Source organism: Phodopus roborovskii, unplaced genomic scaffold, assembly GCF_943737965.1.
Source record: "Phodopus roborovskii unplaced genomic scaffold, PHOROB, whole genome shotgun sequence".
Classification (NCBI taxonomy): Eukaryota; Metazoa; Chordata; class Mammalia; order Rodentia; family Cricetidae; genus Phodopus; species Phodopus roborovskii.
Genome location: NW_026126970.1, coordinates 88,243 through 109,367, shown reverse-complemented (window position 1 = coordinate 109,367; position 21,125 = coordinate 88,243). Strand labels below are relative to the sequence as shown.

The following is a 21,125-nucleotide window of genomic DNA, read 5'->3' as shown; positions in this document are numbered from 1 at the left end:
GTGGTGTCTCTTCCCTCTCTCTATGGTCCTTCCCAGATGGGCTTATGTGGATCAAAGATTCAATGTCTGTATCTCTGTGTGGTCCAAGCTCTCTAGGAGGCTTCTCTCTGGCCAATAGCCGGCAGAAGAGGACGAGGGCTGGACTGGAACTTGAGAAGGTTTTGCAGGGTAGTGGGATCTCACTGGAAACTGGCGCTCTCCAGCTGAGACCTCGTTCTTTGGCAGGGGCCCGGATTTGTGGGTCAAGGATCTTGCCTGCAGGAACTCCAAGTGGACCCGCAGAGATAGGCGGATCTCTGGGAGGGGCCTGGGACTCCAGCAGAGGACTGGAAAAATATGGAACGCTTCACGAATTTGCGTGTCATCCTTGCACAGGGGCCATGCTAATCTTCTCTGTATCGTTCCAATTTTAGTATATGTGCTGCCGAAGCGAGCACGAGCATAAATTCTTTGAATATTTAAATGATGCACAATGAATCCAAGAGAAAACAAAATTAATTTATGTCCAGTTGTAATTTCCATGACTGGACACATAAGGTAAAATGCTGTGGAAACTCTTAATGGGAGGAGAAATTTCTCTGGGAAAGTTCATGATGACTGTCACATGCAAAGCGGCGCTATTTCTTATGAAAAGGTTGGTATGGGGCTTTGGGGGGGCTACCAAGTACGCCTGGATATGAGCCAGAGGCCTATCATTGACAGCCTGGTGATCTCAGTGCCAGGTCATGCCCATAATTTATTTTCCTAAATTGCAGCACCAGGAAAGATTTTCATATGTGCCAAAAGGGTATTTGAAGGTTATATGTACGTGAGAGAGAACCTGTGGTGACTTAGAATCTGTCCACTTTGTTCACCTTGTGCTTGTTGTTGCTTCTGGTGTAAACAGTGTTCTCTCTAGCACTCCAGTATTTCATGGAAAAGACATTTGTCTTTGCTGGTCACATATGTGCTCTGGCTTACAAAACTCCCCCAGGCCTTCCATGAAGTGTTCTGTCCTAGAGGCAAAGAACTATACTCTAAGGCAAACTGGGGACCCTCCCCCCTTTAGCCTTGTGCATGTGGAAATTTCATTTGAACAGGTTTCTGCATGGAACAGAAGCCTGGCTTTGGCTGGCAGCTCCATATCTTGAGCAGTTCCTAGGTTATTGCTATTGCATCTGCATTTATGCCTTTGTGTAATTCTCAAAACAACCCTGGAGGTAGGAGGCAGTTATAGTTCCCACTTCCTGTATGTGGAAACAGGCTTGGATGCAGTGATGTTAGTAGAGTTACTCACGCAGTCTAGGGTGTTGTAAAAATTGAATGTTCTTCATGAAAATAGACTTCTGGCTTAGTAAGCACAAGGAGCAGGTGAGATTGCCTTCTACCCAGCCACAATTGCTTGGCAAGAAGGGTGGCTTCACATTTTAAAGGATGTCTCTTGCTTCATGGCCTCTACCCTCACACAGATTTGCCTTACCCTCTGGTTGACTGATTTTGGGGCATTAATATCCTTAGCCATCAGGGAAATGCAAATTATAACAATATTGAGATTCCATCTGTCATTAGGAAGTGGCAGTGTCTAGGGATGTAGTTCAGTAGGTAGAATGTTTGCTTAGCCCACACAAAACTGTGAGTGCAGTTCCCAGCACCACATAAAACAACCACAGTGGTACACACCTATAACCCCAACACTCAAGAGATGAAGGCAGAGTATTGGAAGTTCAGGGTCATCTTTGACTACATAGGGCGTTCTGGCCAGCCTCAGATATGTAAGACCTACCTCAAAAAATACAGCCCAAAGGGAAAGAAAATAACATATGCTGACAAAGATGTTGGTGTTGGCCTCATACACTACTAGTAGTGGCAGTTAAATTGGTATGGACTTCAATGTAGGGGTTACTTAAGAAAACTAACTGGGGCTAGGCAGTGGTGGTACACACTGATAGTGGCAGCACTCAGGAAGCAGAGGCAGGAAGATTTCTAAGTTCCAGGACAATTAGGGCTACATAGAGAAACCTTATCTCAAAAGGGAAGGAGAAGGAGGAGAGGTGGAAGAAGAGGAGGGGAGTGAGAAGGAAGGAAGGAAGAAAGGAAGGAATGAAGGAAGAGAAAGGAAGAATGCTAACTAGGATCAAGCTTTACCCATCCAGGACTATACACAAATGATCTAAGTCAGCATACCCTATAGAGGGATACCTACAGAGCCATAGTTAGAATTGCAGCACTGTTCACAACAGACATGTTACAGAATCATCCTAGGTGCCCACCAACAGATTAATGGATTAACAAACACTCCACTGTGATAGGTATACACAGTGGAGTCCTACTCAGCCATAAAGAAGAACAAGTTTGCAGTAAAATGGATGGAAATGGAGGCAACTGCATAAATGGAATACCAGACTCAGAATGGCATTACCATGTTTTCTTTCATATGTAGATCCTAGATTTCAGTGTGTGTGTGTGTGTGTGTGTGTGTGTGTGTGTGTGTGTGTGTGATGAAAGTACAAACGAAAGTGGTACATGAAAGGGGACTGGGGGAGGGAAAGAAAAAGTAGGGCATGGGTTGAATATGAATGAAAAAAAAGTATAAAAACCCATCACCCTGTGTCGTGAATATCTGTCTATAGAGCTATCTATACCTATGTATTTACAATGGCTTGGATGATTCCTTGGGATTGAATATCTAACCTGAAATAGCTGGTCAAAATTCATATCTTTTTTTGTAACTCTTAATACTTATTGACAAACTGCTTATCAAAAGGATTATACCCATTTAAAGCCTTCATTCACCATTCCAATTCAGACTCTAACTTTATTTTAGTGAATGAGATTTAAATTCAATTGTGTTGACCTTCTCATAATTGCTGACCACTACTCCTGCACTGAGGACAAATAGGCATGTTACCAAACTGTGCCCTGACTCAACTAGGCATAAACATGGGCAGTCATTATCTTGCATTACAGAAAATTCACAAGTGGGACAGCAGTTGGCCCAGTGATGTCACAGCAGACCTGTGCTCTTCAAGTTTGGCCATTATGGACTTAACCCTGGTGGTGACTTCCTTTGTGTTTCCAAAGGCTGTCCTAGCTTCAGGCATCATATCAAAAGCAGACACCACAAGATTAGGAGACCACCCCCTCCTATTGTGTCTCCTCAGAAGTGAAGAAGTTATTCCTCAAAGTTCCAGTTGGCACTTCCTCTGCTCTCACCATGAAGTCTGAGTCTTATGTCAGCTCTTACACTAAACACTGTCACAGGAAATGGTAGTGCCATTAACCAAGAAGTTTATCTGGATTATTATTAACCAAGAAGTTCATCTGGATTCAACAATGAAGTCAACATACTCTTGAGTATTCAGAGAGAGTGGGGGGTACCTGTCACAGGTACCATGAGTATTTCCTTCCATTTTTCCACAACTTTAAAATCCCTAAGTAACCATTATGAATTCACGGAATCTTTGCAAAAGCAGCTGGCTCTCAGAAGAATTGGGCCTGGCCCTGCATAGAAGGTTCTTGTGGCTGGGCACATGCTTTAATTTAAAGACATTGCTTTAATGTCTTCCCAAAACCTCCCTTGGAGTTTCAGCACACAGATCTCATATGAGAAACAGATTGGATCTCCACCTTTCCCTTTGGAGGATTCTAACTGCTGGTACCATAAAGCTGTCCAGCTTCCACTGGATAATAGTTTGCAGCCTCATGAAAAGGTCTTGCTCTGCAGTTTGGATCACACAGGCTCCAGGCATCTTACTCCATTTGCACAGCCCAAGCTTTGTTCCTGGTATCACTCATTAGCACCTCCAGTGAAAGGCCAGGAAGGCAGGAAAAGGAGCAGTTGAAGAACTCAGAACAGTAAGTCCTTGCTTCATCTAATTGAAGAAATGGCTGAAATTACCATCTCAAAGATATTAGGAAACCATCGGATTCATACACATTTGCCACCAATGTATACAAGTTAGTATTACATTTTAGAGTAAATTGCATAGACAACAACAAAGGGTGGAGGAGGAAGGGCCTAGTCATGGCCTGGATAAAACTATCAGAGATGTTGTATGTCTTAGTTTGCATTCTGCATTCATGACTTGTAGAGAAACTGTGTCTTCCTGACTTACAATATGATTTGGCACTAGAATTCCTAAGGAGTCTTAGACCAGAGTGATACACTCCTTTACCTTGTAAAACTCAGCCCCAAATGTTCCCATTTCCTCTCACACTGCAGAAAGTCATTGCTTTTTGTAGGTAGAGATTGGGGATTGGGAGGCAGGGAGGCTAACTACTGTACTGACAAACCGTCTGTTTTACAGTTTCACAAAAATTTTTACAACATGATTGCATGTTCTAATTATGAGATTACATATATTTCCACCACTTAGATAATCAGGTGCAATTAGACTACCAGAATAGACAGTGGTAAAAGTTACTTGAAGCAAAAATTACACTATAAAGCATTATTTCAGAAAGGCTTTTGGAATCAATGCACCACAGACCCCCACAAGGAGGTGATTATAATATTGTTCAAGTAGCTAGCCATAACCTGCCATCTTGCCAAAGCAAGGATGCGTTTTTATTGTGCAAGATCAGTTTTTGAAAGCTACTATCTAATTCCAGGCACATGCTTCCTGGTACACGCATATCACAGATCCTTGTGCAGATACTCCTTGAGACCTAACCTTCCCACTGTCTGTCTGTCTTTCCCATCTTACCTTTTTTTTTTTTTTTTTTCATTTGAGAAAGTAGGTAATGGGAAGAAAGAGTTGATGCATTGCCCACTGAAGGATCTGTGGATCCAAATGTAAGGGGCTGCTGGTTTAAGAGTCCATGCACTCCTTAAAATTGCCCGACTCCTCAGAGAGTGGCCTAGAACATTGTCAAGGTCCAATAGGTCTTTGGGCCTTTAATAAAAACTATAAGGTGTTAAAATTGATATGTTAGAGAAAAAAGAGGGTGTAAATAAACACAGAACATGGTGTATGAAAAAGGAGGAGCCTTTCAAATGAGGAATGCATTTATAGACAGTCCACAGAAACAACATGGTAGTTTATTGCAGCTGGGTTCCCATCCCCAGAATCAAAATAATCCTGAAAAGTCAGCCTCCCCTTGGATGCTTTAAGCGGACTCTAGTTATTTCCTTGTGCTATCCATAGGAGCTCATCAGATCCTTCCCATTGCTTCATCTTCTGTGTTATCATTATTTAAAAGAGAGAGAGACAGAGAGAGAGAGAGAGAGAGAGAGAAGACACCATAAGAACCCATTGGCTTCCTGATCACCTGTCCCAGAGTGTGTGGGGGGGTTAGTTGGCCTTCCCTTGAGTCCGGCGACTCTTTAGAGCTACTTATAGTCCATATGGAGCAAATTAAGTGAAAGCGAGAAGGACAGCCACTGGTTCTGATTGGGTACAGTAGTATTAAAAAAAAAAATCAAAGACATCCTTGCCCTGCCTTTGAGAAGATGGATAAAATACTCTTTGAACATACTAGTCTGTTTTTTTTTTTTTTTAAATGTCAGTACAGAAGGGTTGTGTTTCTATTTGGCTTTCCAAACCCATCTCTTGACCTTCTAATTACTTTATTTGAAACAGCACTGAGGGTATAATAAACCTGGAGGGTGCCTCTCCTTTGCTTTATCATAAATTAAAGCTGCTGCTTGTTGAGGTGAAAGTGGAGGCAGAGTGTTCATTACTGCTCAAGTGACGGCTTGTCAATAGTGGTGCTTTTTAGTTTGTTCTAGTCAGCACTTGCTGTGCATTTTGTTGGGCCACTGGGAAATAAATACAACAAGATTATACATTTGGAATACCACAAGAGTTCAGGGGAAGAAAAAAAACCACAAATGATAAATCATGCGCTTGTTAGAAAGTGACATGCTATCTTGTGCTATTAACAACCAAAGATAATTGCAAGTAATTGTAATTGCAGTTTGCAACTTGCAGTACAGCGTATCCAACATCAATCTTAATAGTGAACAAAGCAGTTTATATTAAAACTTAATTCACCTGGTAACTTTCTGCTGTATACACAGGAGCTAACAGATGTAGCTTTTCAGAAAGTTCAAAGGCATTTGAAATGCGGCAAGCAATGCTAATACCGGAAGCCTTAGAGAAATGCTGCAGTAGGACTTGTGATGAAAACAAATGTATGTGTTTATTTAATAAAATAAACAAATGTTTGTGTTTATTTAATAAAATATGCAGTTTGCACATTGGTGAATTCAGTGTTTCTGAATGGGTATGGAATGATGGTTTATTTGGAATCAAAGGCCAAACAGGCTGGCAATTATGCATCTTCAATGAGCCATCTGCATTCTGAGTATATACATTGGAACAGTGTGCACCCCAGTGCTTCAGGGGGTTTGCATGTGGCGGAACAGCAAGCCGGGGTAACTTTATTCATGACTTTCCTTAGATTGGATGTCTTTGAAGCCAGAAGGGGAGAGCTCCTGGAATTACTTAGGAGAACAAGCGTATTTGTATTGTGAGTTTGATTGATAGCCAGCAGAGCAGTTGAGTCAAATCTCTAAAGTGATTAGGGCTTTCATTCATATAATCTTCTACCTTTTTCATTAATTTATTCCATAATGCTATTTTGCTGTTCTTCTACCAAGGATAATAATCTCACACTCTCTGACCTTCGTGAGTGGATGACCTGGAGCCCATAACTAATCTTATTTACTCTCCTGACTGGCTAAACTTCATTTACCTTGTCTGGATAAAAAGCCAGGAGTTCCAAGCCACTCCTCCTTCCAGCCCTTAGCTCATCTGTACTGAAGGGCAAGCAGCAGGCTCTCCCAGCCATCGTCCAGAGCATCCTCAGCAGTGTCCATTTCTCTTCTTAAGAGCATATTCTCCACCCTTTGAAATTTTGAAAATAACGGACAAATGGGAGGAACAGGACTCATTCACATTCCACATCCCACATAGCTATTTTTGTTTTGAAAGTTACTTTCCAGCCTCTGCTATGTGAATATATATGACTTAACCTAGAGATGACTGTTGAATGCATATGATTTTGTGTTCAGCTTTTATATATAATGACAACATGTTTCACATAGTATTTGATGGTGCATTAATTATGCATTGTAGTTACTGAATAATTTACTAAGTAAATATACCCATTTTATCTTATTCCTCATTATTGAAAAGTTAGGTAGTTCTGTTTCATTTTGATAATATGAACAATACTGCCGTGAAAATCTGAGCTTTACCCATTTAGAGTCTTTCTGTGGAATTGCCATATCACTAAAATATATTCCTAGATACCTGTAGCCAGTTGCATGGCCACAAGCAATGTGGAAGTATAAAGGTTTGTCCCTATTCATTTTAGAGTTGGTCCTGATTCCTCCATTTTCAAACTAGATTGTATTTTGCAAACTACCTAGCTTCTCTGCCTCAGTTTCCCCATCCAAAGGAGGGATTGGTGATGGCACTTAACCTTCTAAGCTATTGTATTGCATCAGTTTATATATTCAAAGTTGGGGCAAATACCTGCCACATAGGAATCACTGAAGATGAGTGCTTATTATTACTGAAATTCATTTTCTCTTCATTTCATATCCCACCTCAATTAAGTTACAGCTTATAGAACACTGAAGCTAAGGAGCCAGTACATTTGTACATTTTCAGTGAGTCATCATCTAAGGACCTGGACAGTGAAGGCTGTTGCACCTATAAGGGACAGGCTTTGCGATTACCCACTTTGGCATTAGCAACATATAATAGCTACAACTCCAGAACCACCCAAATGGCCTTGAAGCCTGAATTGAAGGCTGGTGGGCCTAATCCTAGAACTTGTGTCTGTTCTGAGCTGTGAGGGCAGCTCCACTCAGACTCTCCTGGGGGAAGAATTCCTCCAAAGAAACTTAGAGTCCTATTGGCACTGAGGTGACTCCCATGCTAGTGCTTACAGAAACAACTGAGTGCCGCTCATAGACAACTTGGAGAATTGGGTGGCCCAGGAATCTAATTAGTTGGTATAGTGATGAGGACCATACAACAGCGATTTGTTTTTTCTTTTTGTAAGAAAGGAATACACAAAAAGTGAGGCAGTCTTTCTGCTCTCTCAGGCTGGGCTCTGCACTGGTGTGGACATATTTTTTTTTTTTTTTTTAGCTTCAGCACCTCCTGACCGTAGAACTGCTGTTTCCCTGGCCAGAGTCTCATCTGCCTTGTAGGGAGGAAGAAAAGGAAGGAAATGGGAAATGCTTATGACACTAGTCAGTCACCATCTATATACTTCAAGGCACTTCCCCCAGAAGTCCCCGCCCACCAAATCACTCCATTCCCTACCACTCACCCTGGTTCCAGCTGCTAACTCCAGGAAGAGTCTACAGCTGGGTACAGAGCTGCTGTACCACAAAGGCTGGATTCTAGGAGGGAGGAAGAAGAGCATGGTAGCTATTAGGGAAGGCACCCTGCAGCTGCTGGCAGAGCCTCCCTGTCTGAAGCCTCCTTTCTTCTGCTCTGTGAACTCTCCTGGAGCTTCTGCTGCAGACCAGTGTTGGAGACTAAAGGCCTGAGGTGAGTAATGAGTGCTTTGCAGAGGAGAGAAAGAAGAAAGAGGATTGAATGGTGAGAACTTCAGGTCATTAAATGAAGTTCCACCATTTTTTTTTTCCTGCCCAAACATTTGCAACAAACTCTGTGGAGTAGGAATCGAAAGGAAATGTGCCCTGCCATTTTCTTCAGCCTTTTTGCAATGCAACAGGACAATCAATACAGATCTTTGCAGTAATCATACATTGGTTTTCCTAGAATATAACTCCATTTAAAGCACTTTTATCCCCAAGAGTAGAAACATTGGAGGCTATCAAAGGAGGAAGTAAGTTTCCTTGACCCCATCTGCAGAGCGCAATTGATTAGCACAGTATAGTTATGAGTGTCCAAGAGACGGAGGAGAGAAGTCACTGCAAGGTTAATATCATGTAAAGAGAAACACGATTATAGGACATTAGGCTTTGTGTAAAATCATAAGGTCAGGGTAAGATGGCCATACCATCCAAAGTGCCATAGGAGTGTGAGTGCCTGGCATCCTTAGACTATGCCACTTTAGCCCCCTGTAGCAGCTGAATTCAGGGGACTGAAAGAGACCTAAGTGTATATAGGCAAGGGGGTGATAAAGGAATAACTAATACTATTTTAATTTTTCAGAGTATGTATGAACTCAGAATATAAGCTTGTATCACATGGAATGTTTATTTCATATAGACAAAGAAGGTTTTAAAAAGATTTATGTGTTTTTAGTTTATGTATGTAAGTGTTTGCCTACACATATATCTGCACCATGGTGCATGCATGCATGGTGCTCTTGGAGTCCAGAAGAAAGTGTCACATCCCTTGGAACTGAGTTATAGACGTTTGTGAGCCACCAAGCGGGTGTTAGGAACCAGACTCAGGTTCTCTGGAAGAACAGCCCAGTGGTGTTCTTAACCCCTGTGGACTTTTTCAGTGGAGGCTGGGGATGTGCTTAGCCTGTTTAGTCTATAGCTCTTAAAAAAAAAAAAATCAGAAACTAGTTTTAATGCCTGACTGAACAACCTCACTCCCTCCCCCATGCTTTTTCTCTCTGTAGACTTTGCACAGATACCATCATCCCACAGGCCAGGGTACTGGGCAGCACCAATAAGAAAGGCCTGCCTTTGTAGCTAAGATGTCACCAAAGCCAGGCAGAGCACCCCCTGCAACAATCTCAAGTTCCCATTTGTGACTGAAAAGGTGGGAGAGCCCTAGTGGGCTCCTAGTTACAGCATATTGTTTACCATATATTTCTCTAAGTCTCTTCCTCACTTTTTATAGGAAAGCTGGCTTCTCACATGCAAACTCTTTAATAAACAAAGAAATTTATGTAGCCTCCTCCTCCTCCTCAGTGTGCTGTGTTGGGTACTGTTATTTTGCTAGTTCATATTTTGTTTTTTTTTTTTTTTGTTCCTTTTTGTTTGTTTCAGGGTATTTTTGGCTTTGGGCAGAGCAACTAGAACACATTGTCAGATAAAGTATCTTATCTGTCAGCTGCACCCTTGTGAACTAATCATAATTCAATAGGCTTACTAATCAAGATTTGAGATAAATGTTTTGATAGAGCAATCTGATTCTTCTAATCTATCATTAGGTGACAGTTGCTGTGGGCAGAGTGCAGACTTGACAATAGTCTGCCTGCTTCTGATCGCTTTGGCTGGGCCTGGAAGTTGGGTAGCAGAATTGACTGTAGCAGTGGGCCTGGGCCTTGCAGTGAATAAGGTCTACTCCTCTCTTCCACTCTCCCTCTCCCTCCAGAGTTGGTCAAGTAGAAATATCAGTTCTTGTGAAACCATGTGATCCACATATTGGGAAGCATGTGTCCTTTTGTCTCTTTCACCTGATAACAAAGGTGTACCCAGCTAAGTGACAGATAGACCTCAGGGGGATCTGTTGTGACACTGGCAAACAGTGTACAGAGACAGAAGAGAGATGGAAGTTATGGTTAAATGTTACTGGTTACAACTCCTTTCATGTGTTACTGAAACCCATGTTACTGAGTCTAGCATTCTTGTTCTTTATAGCATCATTTGTTCTGTTTGCCTGGATAAATGAAATCTTTAGCTATACTCAAGCTAATACACATATATTCACATAAATCACATATATTGTATATATTATGTTTCTGATATAAAATCCTAAAATAAGACATTATGGATTGGGGATGTAGTTCAGTGATTAAAACCCTTGCCTGGGATGTACAAGGCCCTGGGTTCAGTCCCCAGCACCTTTGACAATGATGATGATGACAATGAGGATGACGTTGATGACATATTATATCACATAGCTATCACACCATTTCCTGAGGAGTTTATTACCAACTTTCATTCTTGCTCTTGTCTTGTTACTAGTGTAGGATACTTTCTCATTTTAGAAAGCTTGAAAAATTCTAGAAGAGTTAAGCAAAGCATTTTTTAATCTTATGTTTCTTTTATTTATTTATGCGGGGGTTGGAGACATATGTATCACGTGGCAGTCAGAGGACAACTTGCAGGAGTGTGGTCTCTCGTTCCATGCTATGAGTCTGGGGAATCAAACTCACCATGGCAGACTTGGCAGCAAGGTTCCCTCCTTGCTGAGTCATCTCTTAGCTCAAGAAAACAAGTTTAGTTGCCCCCAAATCTGATCAACTCGGTTACTAATGTTAACATCATATAGCCTTATTAAAATCAGAAACCCAAATAAATGAGTAATTGCTTGAAAGTGTTGCCAGGGAAGACCTCCTCCACCTGGCATGTAGCTTTGGACTCTGGAACACCAGGAAACAATCCAGAGGAGCCCAGGAAGAGCCACTCCCTCCCACGGTTTCCCTTTCTGCATGCAAATCACGTGGAGGAACCCTCTTGAGGTTGGTGGTGGTTCTCCTGTGTTAGAAGTCACACATGTCACTGCCCTAATAAAGGTGCTAGCCACACTTTGAGAGATGTGTAGCGTGGCTGATTTAGACCAGGGGTAGTGGAGACTGACCAAATTAGACTCCAGGTGTAATTACTTAGTCAGTGTAGGAAGCAGTATGCTCTGTGTTAATTAACGTCTGTGCTGAATGTGCCGTAGCACCTGAACAAAGAAAACTTCATTGAGGAAGCCTCTACCCTGCTCTGCCTTTAGAATATCTTTAGTCAAAGTTGTCTTCCTTGTTCCCTTCTTTATGTAGTGGAGACATGAGCAATAAAGCCAGCTGTTTTCCAGAAACATTCACGCTTTCTCCTCTGTGGACTGCTCTTTTATACAGTTACATGTGTCCTTCCTCGTGCCTATAAGGCCAATGTGCCTCTCGTCCTCATTCCTTTCCACTAAACCCTGCAGTAGTTTCTGTGAAGAGGGACTGATGCTCAGATGCAGCTAATAGCCCATCAAATCCTGTATGCTATAGACTTCCTTCAGTGACCCGGAACAGGAAAGGCAAGAGTATTTCAGGTAGTCGGTGAAATGCTGTATGGAAAGTGTGTTTATGTTACCCTCACAATGCGTCCCTGGTTCCCAAGAGAGAAAAACCCCATTTTTAGGTTCCACTCTCCTAACACTGTTTCCTTGGTAGCTTCCTCCAGCTTCATTTTTCTCCTAATGTGGCAAATTGGGATCACCTTGCTCACATAGTAAAATGAATGCTGTCATTCTCGAATTCTCTCTGTAAGAACATGCTCAGCTGCTGTAAGGACTCTTCAGATAAGAAGTACTTGCCAGAAGCCTTGGGAACTGGTGACCTGACAGATCACACCATTTTCATCCAGACCTCTCTTCAGCTAAGGGGAAAAAAAGCGCTGGGGTGTCTACAGAAGCTCAGTCTCTATTTGCTTATTTAAGCCCCATAAATATCCGGTGTGCTTGTACCATCTTTCACAGCAGTGGCTCTCAACCTTCCAATGCTGCGACCACTCAATACAGTTCTTCACCTTTGACCCAGCCAAAAAAAAATATCTTTGCTGCTACTTCATAACTCTCAATTTGCTACTGTTGTGAATCTTTATGTAAATATCTGCTGTGCCGGGTATCTGACATATGACCCCTATAAAACGGTCATTTGACTCTCAGAGGGTCATAGCCTATGGATTGTTAGCACCACAGCAGTTGGTCTTGACCAAGCACCTTCAGACCTTCTGTACATCTCTTTGGAGCATTGAGAATCCAGAGGAACTAAGACATACCCCTTGTCCCCACAGTTTGCCGTCAGCCTAGGGGAATGAGACATAAAGCACAAGCAAGTAAAACACTAGCAGAGGGTTTAAGAACAGCCTCAGAGACCCCAGGAGAGAGATAGCACATGATATTGCATGGTTATTAAAGGCACTCTTGGTGTCATTGAAAAGAAAAGGATGATTTTGGATCAGTCTAATAGTAGGAACTCATAAGTACCATCATAGTCTCCAACGTATTAAGAAACTGAAATATTCCATAAGCAAAGGCTTTTGGGGCACTGAGGAGCTACTCAAAAGAAAGAGTACTGTGTCCTGTGTCAAAAGTCTTTTAAGCTAGAGCCCACATTAAAAAAAAAAAAAGCCAAGTGGTGGTGGCACACACCTTTAATCTAACACTAAGGAGGCAGAAGTAGGTGAATCTCTGAGTTCAAAGACAGCCTGGTCAAACAAATAGAGTCCTAGGGCAGCCAGGGCTACACAAAGAAACCATTTTTTGGGGTGAAAAAAATGGGCATAATGCCTTAGAATCCTAACACTAGAAAAGTGGAGGCTGGGAGACCCTTAGGACTCAATGACCAGGAAGCCTATCATAACTACAAACTTTCCAGGATAATGAAATACTCTGTCTTGGAAAACAAGACAGTAAACTGTCCTGAGGAAGAGTAGCCAAGGCTGACCTCTGGCCTGTATATGAAAGTGCGTATATATGTACCTACAAATACACACAAAGTGCCTTACCAAAAAAAAAGCCAATACCCAAGGAGCCTGTAAAACTGATAATGATGCATTATTCTGGATCATTGCTGCAATGAAAATCCAGACATTTTAAATTCTCTTAATACTATTGGTTGTCTCAGAGCCAGGTTAGATAACCATATCATTCTCAAGTTCCATGGATTCAAGTCCCCTCAGTACACTTGAGGTAAATTTGGACTTGGAGTTGTGTAAGACTTAGGCAGGCACGTCCAATAGGTCTTTGGTATAAGGTGGCATGTGTTATGATAGTGGGCTCAGTGTGTCATGAAATCTAGACAATTTTGAGGAGGGACTAAAAAGTGGCTGAGTTCCAGAAACCTCCCAATGTGTCTGATGTGACATAATTCTAACAACACAGGAAAGCTAGGATTGATATTGCTCTAGGCAAATGAAGTACATGTAGAGAAAACCATTGCGCTTGAAATAGAGGGATGTGAGAACACATTAGATGGGTACAGGGTAGCAGAGGTATGAAGTTCCTAAGACTTCCAAGGTGAGAAAGATTTGTAATAAACAGGTTATGGCAATAAAGAGGAGGGTGGAGTCAAGGGTGAGTCTGTGATTTCAAATGTAGACATAAGGTATATTTGGGGAAGTAACTGCATGCTCCAGTATAGTTTGATCCTGGGAAGGAGTTTTTAAAACAACAGCCATGCAAACTGGCTGAGAAAACCTAAAATGCAAGGAACAGTGGCATTCTCTGGGTCTTCAAGAAATGATTCCCTAACTCTATATCCACGCAGTTATTGATGCCCAGGGTACAAATAGGTAATGAAAGAAAATGATCAACTTGTTATTTTGATACATATTCCCTGACCTAACATCTGCTCAACTTAGCATTTTCAGTGTTATAGTGATGATACAAAGGGGAATATGTTTTCATAGGACCTGCACTGTGATGTGTAGAATTTGTCCCTTTTCTGGAACATTAGTAATTGTGGCAGAATACCAATGCACTGCTGAGCATTGGCAATGAACTGCAGCTACTGTTTCATCTTTGGATTACCTAGGGAGCCAGTATGCTCTGCAGTGCACTGTGTGGCAGCCTGCATGCTCTGCAGGGGACTGTGTGGGGAACAAGCGTTCAGCAGGCCAGTTGATGTCCAAGCATTTTCAGCGTATAAAACAGGTTCAAAATACTCATCATTGTACTTGAATGGCACAATGATGCTTTCGTTTTCATGCTTATGTCACTATAGGCATGTTGTAGCTTGAGAGACTGGTAAATACGTAGAACTCAAAAGAAAGAGCCCTGCTTTGTTTTTGTGAGAAGCTCAGTGAGGCTATAAGTTTAGTTCATCGGTGGGTAGACTACTTTTAGCATGGGGGAGGGGTACTAGAATGTGACAGAATGTTGGTTCATAAATGTTGCCTGGCAAATCTGCTTGCATTCTGTATCCTAGTATCATGGGCCAAGGACCAGAGAGAAGCTTTGAGAATGGGTTAACATGGGACATTACAGTCTCCCAAGATAACTATTTCCTAAAAATTTAATGGCAGCATTTGGTTCGCCTAAAAAGGTCATAGCCACACCTCTGGAAGTGTGCCTACAGCTTTTACTGGTTACCAAATTCAAGATTACCTAATCATCAGAGAACATAGTCTGTGGAGAAACTGTTCAAAGTCTTCTGTTTATGAATACTCTCTCTCCTAAGAAGAAAAACTATGGAACAAAAGACAAATAAGACAATTATTCATCAAACGTGAGTTTGCCATTGTTAACTTCCTTCAGGATGGTGATAATCCATTTGTTAGAGTAGACTTAGTGATTATTGGATTGCAGTCCATCTCTTTAGAGGCAGCCGTCCAACAAAAAAATGTGTGGTATCTTCTAAAACCCTGTATACACAATGACATTTCAGCATTTAAACATTTTACTACTCTGTTCTGCGATTAAATAAGGGATGAACCGGGGAGTTTCCGACAATCATGTGGGAGTCAGTGAGAGCAAATTGTGTCGAGTAAGGCAGACCATTTCATCCTTTGATTATGTTTTTATTTGATTATTAAAATAGGACATTAGATAAACCATGATCAGTGGATACCAAGATGTGGGAAGCAATTCTTATGAAACATCTAAATATCAATTTTGTAGTCAAAATATTTAAATTAATCATGACAGCATCGTTCATGAGCCTGGTTTGGAGCCACCTTAGGGAAGTGGATGATGTTACATGAACTCATTATTTGATTATTTAATTACATAAAACAATGATTATATCATCCATGACACCTGGAATCTGGTGCCACAGGTCATCTAATTACATAATTAATGAATTTAAATTGAAAATCTGTGTTAATCTCCAAAATAATGTAAATATTTGTATAGTTATGTAAACAACAATCCTCCATTCCATGAAGACACCTGTAAGCCTCCCACTTGTGGAGATAATTTGCAATATCTTCACATTTTATGATTCATTGACTCAATTGATGATGATGACATCGTTCATGACTGGAGTCTGGCCATGCTTCCCTGCCAGTAAAATGCTACTTCCCCTATTTATTGTGACAGTTAGCTATTACTGACTTATTTAATTCTTTAAATTATGTAAACACCAGACAGTGCCATTAAGGTGCAAAAATCTGTCAGGGACAAGGTTAGGAAAGTTGTAGACATGGGCAGAGCATTTTCTGAATGATCTATGCATCTCCCAGAGTACGAGGGATGCTGGGTTATTGAGTCGAGGAGGTTGCACAGTTCCATCCGAGAAGTACAAGGACTTTACCAAGGCTGGCACAGTGGTCTGGTTGTTGACTACCTGCTCTTCCTCCACATCTTCACATCGGTTGTGATCTACCATGAGAAGAAGGAGTGGCACTAGGAGGTCGGCACCATTACTGAGACCTGGCAAAAAGATGACGACTCAGAACACGGAAGAACATCTCTCTCTCAGCTATGTTATAGATGCCCCTGCTGCAGACATCTTGTCAGGTGTTATCAACATTGTGGCTACTACTGCTACGCCAGGATTGGGCCCACTATCTCACGTCCTGCCGCACCACAACAGACATTCAGGAGCTTGTGATGAGGTCAGGCCAGCAGAATTCATCAGGCAAGACAGTATGATTATCTGATGATTAACTGGTGGCATTTTAAAAATGCGTGATGTCAGCATACATTTTCATACCTAGCAAGTCTGCCCAGAAATTGATGATACTAAAAAATGTCAACGGCTTACATATTTAAAGATGTAATTATTAAATTCTTTCATTATATAATCAGTGATCCCTGAAGTTTGGCGCCACCGAGTATGACTCAAGTGTGACAGACCATCTAACTATCTGATTATTTCATTTTCAAATTTGTCTTTTTCTACTCCAGGGAGATTGGAGTCTGTATCCACCTTGTTCGTGTTAAATTGTATCTTGTGAATTCTTTCTTTCTTTCTTTCATTCTTTCTTTCTTCCTTTCTTTATTTAAATCAATGTTGATATCATTTTGTTAACTATCTAGGGGTGAATTATGAGAAACTATCTCTTTATTCATTCATATTTTGTTCAAATCTCTGATTAAGAACTCAATGTCTCTTCAGTATTGAGCAAAGATTTAGGCTTCACGCATAAAACACCATCCACTTGTTTAATTTATTCAGTGACCACTGGGATTTGAGCCTCCTTTGGGGAGATCGTTGTACCAGACCATCATGTCATCTAATACTACAATTACTTCTTTAACTGTTAAACTAGGAAATTAAGTAATAATTCATCATTTAATTTACGTATTTCAAATACAGGTAACGTTATGGAACATAAGTCCCTTTTGGAGTCAGATTTTGGGAGTTGATGATGTAATATCATCTCATTACTTCATCATTTAGATATATAAATAGATCTTTACATCAGCGATAGGTTTAAGACTTTGGTGCCATCTCATCAGTGTTAATATAAAAGGCCCACTAATTAATTTTCAATTTAATTTTTTAAAAACATCACTATTCCAGTAAGAGAACAGTCTGACTACTCCATGTTGGATTTAAGTATGCAACACAATGTCATTTTTCAATCATTTTTCATTATATATTAATTATTAAAATCGATGAAGATGTTTTTCTTCTTGACTGGAGTCGGGTCAAACCTCCATGGGAGTTAATCACGTGGTATTATTTAATTATCTAAGTACTACTTCCTTGACAATCACTGGATTTGGTTCCATCTTTTGAAAGATAAATATGGAGGACTATCCAATTATTAACTTATTTGATTGCATAAGAAATGACGGTGTCAGCCGTCATTTGGCTGCTGTGTCATTGACACAGCAGAAGATCGGTACCAGAAGCAATATCCAGAGCATGGGAGACACTGCCTTTTACAGTGATTACTGATTACACAATAGTAGATTTTTAACAAAGGAATGATTACACGATTAAAAAAAAAAAAAAACTGTACTGTTTCGCATCATCAGTTTCTGAGAGGTTGCAACAGAACTGACCCATGAAGGACACAATGACCACCGATTTTAAAAATGGAATAATTGAATAATCTCCCAGTCAGGGAATCTCATCTAATGAACTCTGTAGGGCTGTTAACATGACACACCACCAACAATAAATAACTCTACATAACCATATTAGAAAGCAGGGTACAGGACTTAATAGAGAACAGTCAATTGAGGAATCCAAAATGACTGAAAGAAACAGAAGACACTGCTCAAAATCCTTAATCATCAGCCTAATGGATATCTAAACAACTCTGAGAAACCCTGGATGAAGCTCCTCTAAATGTAAGAGGATGCAGAGGTGTTAATTTTATTTTCAATAAAGGGGAAGGTATTATGGTAGAGGCAATTAATTGTATTGTTTCCGTTCGAGAAATTAGAAAACTGAAGCATAGAAAACAGGTTTAAAGTACTCATCATTGTACTGGAATGGCACAATGATGCTTTCGTTTTCATGCTTATGTCACTATAGGCAAGTTGTAGCTTGAGAGACTGGTAAATATGTAGAACTGAAAAGAAAGAGCCCTGCTATATTTTTGTGAGAAACTCAGTGGGGCTGTAAGTTTAGTTCATTGGTGGGTATACTCATTTAAGCATGTGGGAGGGGCACTAGAATGTGACAGAATGTTGTTTCATAAATGTTGCCTGGTAACCCTTTTGCATTCTGTATCCTGGTATCATGGGCCAAGGACTAGAGAGCAGCTTCGAGAAAGTGTTATCATGGGACATTACAGTCTCCCAAGGTAACTATATCCTAAAACTTTTAATGACAACATTTGATTCGCCTAAACAAGTCATAGCCACACCTCTGGAAGTGTGCCTATAGCTTGTACTGGTTACCAAATTCAAGATTACCTAATCATCAGAGAACGTAGTCTGTGGAGAAACAGTTCAAAGTCTTCAGTTTATGAATATTCTCTCTCCCAAGAAGTCACACTATGGAACAAAAGACACATAAGACTCACAATTATTCATCAAAAGGTGAGTTTGCCATTGATGACTTCCTTCAGGAAGGTGATAATCCATTTGTTAGAGTGGACTTTGTGATTATTGGATTTCAGTCCATCTCTTTTGAGGCAGCTGCCTAACATTAAATATGTGACATCTTCTAAAAACCCTGCATACAAAATGACAGTTCAGCATTTAAACATGTTACTACTCTGCTCTGCGATTAAATAACTGAGGAACCTGGGTGTTTCCCACAATCATGTGGGAGTCAACAGAGAGTCAATTGTGTGGAGTATGGCAGACCATTTCATCCTCTGATTATGTTGTTATTTGATTATTAAAATAGGACATTAGGTAATCCATGATCAGTGGATTGTGGTGATGCGATGTGGGAGGCAAGTATCATAGACCATCTTAATATCAATTATGTAGTTAAAATATTTAAATTTATCACGACATCATCGTTCATGAGCCTGGTTTGGAGCCGCCTTAGGGAAGTGGATGATGTTACATGTACTCATTATTTGATTATTTAATTATTTAAAAAAATGATCATATCGTCCATGACACCTGGAATCTGGTGGCACAGATCATCTAATTACATAATTAATGAATTTAAATTGACAATCTGTGTTAATCCCCAAGATAATGTAAATTTTTGTATAGTTATGTGAACAAGAATCCTCCATTCCATGAAGAGACCTGTAAAGCTCCCTCTTGTGGAGATAACGTGCAGTATCTTCACATTGTATGATTCATTGACTCAATTGATGATGATGACATCCTTCATGACTGGAGTCTGGCCACGCTTTCCTGCCAGTAGAATGCTACATCCCCTATTTATTGTGACAGTTAGCTATTAGTGACTTATTTAATTCTTTAAATTATGTAAATGACAGACACTGCCATCACCGATTACGGTTAGGGTGCAAAAATCTGTCAGGGACAAGGTTAGGAAAGTTGTAGACATGGGCAGAGCATTTTCTTAATGATCTATGCATCTTCCAGAGTACGAGGGATGCTGGGTGATTGAGTCCTGAAGGTTGCAAGGTGCCCTCTGAGAAGTACAAGGACTTCACCAAGGCCGGCACAGTTGTCTGGCTGTTGACTACCTGTTCTTCCTCCACATCTTCACATCGGTTGTGATCTACCATGAGAAGAAGGAGTGGCACTAGGAGGTCGGCACCATCACCGAGACCTGGCAAAAGGATGACGACTCAGAACACGGAAGAACATCTGTCTGTCAGCTATTCTATTGATGCCCCTGCTGCAGCCATCTTTTCAGCTGTTATCAACATTGTGGCTACTACTGCTGCGCCAGGATTGGGCCCACTATCTCACATCCTGCCACACCACAACAGACATTCAGGCGATTGTGATGAGGTCAGGCCTACAGAATTCATCAGGCAAGACAGTATGATTATCTGACGATTAACTGATGGCATGTTAAGAATGCGTGATGAGAGCATACACTTTCATACCAGGCAAGTCAGCCCAGCAATTGATGATACATAAAAATGTCATTGGCTTACATATTTAAAGACGTAATTATTAAATTCTTTCATTATATAATCTCTGATCCCTGAAGTTTGGCGCCACCTTGTGTGACTCAAGTGTGACAGACCATCTAACTATCTGATTATTTCATTATTCAAATCTGTCTTTTTCTACTCCAGGGCAAGTGGAGTCTGTATCCACCTTGTTGGTGTTAAATTGTATCTTGTGAATTCTTGCTTTCTTTCTATATTTCATTGTTTCTTTCTTCATTTCTTTATTTAAATCAATGTTGATATCATTTTGTTCACTCTCTAGGAGGAATTATGAGATACTATCTTTTATTCATTCATTTTTTGTTCAAATCTGTGATTAAGAACTCAATGTCTCTTCAGTATTGAGCAATCATTTAGGCTTCACGCATAAAACACCATCCACTTGTTTAATGCTTATTCATTTAATTATGAAATAGGTCATTATGTATTCTGAGATCACTGGAGTTTTGAGACTCCTTTGTGGAGACCGTTGTAGCAGACCATCACGTCATCTAATACTACACTCACTTCTTTAACTGTTAAACTAGTAAATTAAGTAATAATTCATCATGTAATTTACGTATTAAAAATACAGGTGTTATGGACCATAGCTCCCATTTGGAGTCAGATTTTGGGAGTTGATGATGTAATATCACCCCATTACTTCATCATTTAGCTATGTAAATAGATCTTTACATCAGCGATAGGTTTACGACTTTGGTGCCATCTCATCAGTGTTAATATAAAAGGCCCACTAAATAATTTTCAATTTAATTTTTTAAAAACATCATTATTCCAGTAAGAGATCAGTCTGACTACTCCGAGTGGG

General features: G+C 40.5%; 1 non-coding gene across 1 annotated transcript; it reads right to left on the bottom strand.

The window, feature by feature from the left end:
- Positions 1-330: 330 nt before the first annotated feature.
- LOC127214741 (U6 spliceosomal RNA) lies at positions 331-437 on the bottom strand. The gene has a single exon (XR_007833892.1). It is a non-coding gene; the product is annotated as a U6 spliceosomal RNA (small nuclear RNA).
- Positions 438-21,125: the final 20,688 nt, after the last annotated feature.